The sequence below is a fragment of the Tenrec ecaudatus genome, unplaced genomic scaffold (assembly GCF_050624435.1).
Source record: "Tenrec ecaudatus isolate mTenEca1 unplaced genomic scaffold, mTenEca1.hap1 Scaffold_138, whole genome shotgun sequence".
Classification (NCBI taxonomy): Eukaryota; Metazoa; Chordata; class Mammalia; order Afrosoricida; family Tenrecidae; genus Tenrec; species Tenrec ecaudatus.
Genome location: NW_027457907.1, coordinates 322,449 through 325,155, shown reverse-complemented (window position 1 = coordinate 325,155; position 2,707 = coordinate 322,449). Strand labels below are relative to the sequence as shown.

The 2,707-nt window shown below is 35.5% G+C and overlaps 1 pseudogene; it reads right to left on the bottom strand.

The window, feature by feature from the left end:
* Nucleotides 1–247: 247 nt before the first annotated feature.
* On the bottom strand, nucleotides 248–2,347 carry LOC142436068 (cyclin-C pseudogene; annotated as a pseudogene).
* Nucleotides 2,348–2,707: the final 360 nt, after the last annotated feature.

The window sequence follows — 2,707 nt, the reverse complement described above, 5'->3', positions numbered from 1 at the left end:
GGTTTTTCTATCTATCTATTTATCTCTCTAGCTATCCTTGTATGTTATTGTTATTATTGGAGTATTTATCTCTGTTGCCTTTAATGCTTGTAGTCTACTGAGAAAGGATAGTGTTTTGATGTTCCAAATGTTTCCTCATTTTCTGGGTTACATGACACAAACCAATAGAAGAAGAGAAAAGAAAAAAATTTAACCCAAGTAATAACACCAACAATAAAACCAATTTAGTCTTTTTTTTTTTGGAGAACTTTCTTTTATTCTTGCAGTTTTATACCAGGAATTCAACATTTAATAATCCATTTTCCACAATGAACCCTTAAATTGTACACTGACATCCTTTAACTCCTTAACTTATTTACCACTCTCCTTCAAGTCTGAAGAAAATTATTAATTCATTGAGTTCCACAGACAGCACAGTCCCACTGAGATGACATTGAGCCTGAACTCCTCCACTCATATCAGAATTAAGAACAGCCAGTATCAAACTGGCCCGAAACCTGATTGTGTTCTTGGCTCAGGATATCTATAGTAAATTTGTGAAGTCACACTAAAACAGAAAAATTAAGTAAGGGATGTATGTATTATAAAATTTTTTTCACAGTACAGTAAAAATTAACATTGAAAGTTTACCAAATTTTAACCATATAATCGGTGTTTTAGCCAATTAAAAAATTTTAAATGCTTGATTAACTGTGACTCAATTGCAAATAACTTCATGTAGGATCTTTTTTTTTCTTTTAAAGTTTGCCCAGCCTTTTAAAATGTTTACAGAATTAATATAACTTTTAAAACATCAAAATATGCTTGCTGTACATATTGCACTTTTCTGCTAGAACTGGGCTAGAGTCTTCCCTGGCAAGACACCAAAACTATTGAATAAAATATACTTTTAAATCAATAGGTACTTGATTATTTTCCCTGAAATCATCAACATCATTACCAAAATCTTCCAGGATTTTGTAAGATTTGATTCCTTAAATACAGCTTTAAAATTAAGTTAAAGAGGGAAAAAAGCCCTCAGATGTTTGACTTTTATTGTCCTTGTTCTGGTCCTTCAGTGACCAAAGAGGATTTAAAACAAATTGTGTTCATGTTTCCTGACTTAATAAAAAGCTACAAATCCAAATTTTAAAATTATATTATTCAACTTAAAAATTATACTAATCAAAGAGCTATAAATCTTGATATGTCTATGTCTGTCTATCTGCAGGTTCCTTAGAAACTTTCAAAATTTTTATAATTAAGAGGTTTTAATCAATGATGCAGTAAAATCAAACCAGGTAAGGAAAATTATTTTGCAAAAATAAAATCACTTCCCAAAATGCTTGACAGAAACCAACTATTCATTTTCATTTGTGTTCCATTGAAGACATTACTGAAATCTGTCCAATGGTTTATTTCCAAGTGGTCCACTATGAAAATCTTCGGAATGTTCTAAGACTGGCTGTAGCTAGAGTTCTGACTTCCATTTGGACCCTGCTCTCCTTCACTGTTTGGAGGTGGTTTTGGTTTGGGCATCTTACTAAGAATAGTTGCCATCTCTTTTCTCTCATCAAAATTCTTCCACTGTTCATAGAGTTTTAAAATGACCCTGATTATTTCCAAAATCTTTTCCATGTCCACAGAAAGCTCAGCAAACCATTGTCTGGCATCTTTCTGCTGTACAACACAGGCCACATGTAGGCAAGCTAAAGCTATCATGAAAGGAGGGTACAGTAGGCAAAGCTCCGTTCGATAGGTATCATTCACTATCCTCCATGCCAGGGGAAGCAACATGTCTTCTTGGCCCATGTCCTGCACATACTGGAGCAAAGGTCTATAAGGATGATACACTATCAAGCAACAATCCATTAGTTCTAAAAGATAAAATTCACATTCTAATACATGATTCATCCTATAAGGAAACTCCTTTGGAAAGGCATATGAAAATCTAGTTTTTAATACAGAAGTAGCAGCAGCAATCAACCTTGTATTTGAGACTACTCCAAATTCCTCTACTTTGGATGCCAAAAACACACAAGTAGGGGCCATTAATATGGGATCTATACTTTTCAGAGAATACCTGGCATAGAATCTCTTGAAATAGACTGTAGCAGTGGCAATAACTTGCTGTCTTAATTTAAGATGTTCAACTAATGCCTGAATAACATTTGTAAAAAATATTTGTAGTTTCCAATACTCTTCTTCTGAGAGAAATTTTAAGTCCTTTTGGCGCTCCTTCAGAAGGTCTTGTTTATCCAAAATCCATTGCAAATAGTGGGAGCTCTGCCAAAAGTTCCCTGCCATGGAACACAGCTTGTCCTGATGAAGAAGCACCAGCCGGCGGAGCGACCCGCGGAGCGACCATAGACCCAGCCCGCTCGGTACCCGAGCTCCGTGACTGCAACCAGCTCCACTCCGCTCCGCGGCGGCAACCCCAATTTAGTCTTTTGGTTAAGAATTACTCAGACTTCCCCACTCCTAGGCTAACCCTTGAAAGAAAAAGAATGAGATAAAAGACCATAGGGAGGAAGAAAGGAGAGTGAGAGGCAAGGGAATAAAGAAAGAAGGTGGCAGGGTTGTGTGAACAATTAATGTGGACCTTCTTTGATGTGTATTAAAAATAATATTGACTGGTTTTTTCAATACTCACCAAAAATTATTTATATCAATCAAGAAAACCTCACTACTCTGGAATCAATTATGACATATAGCAACCCTTTGGACA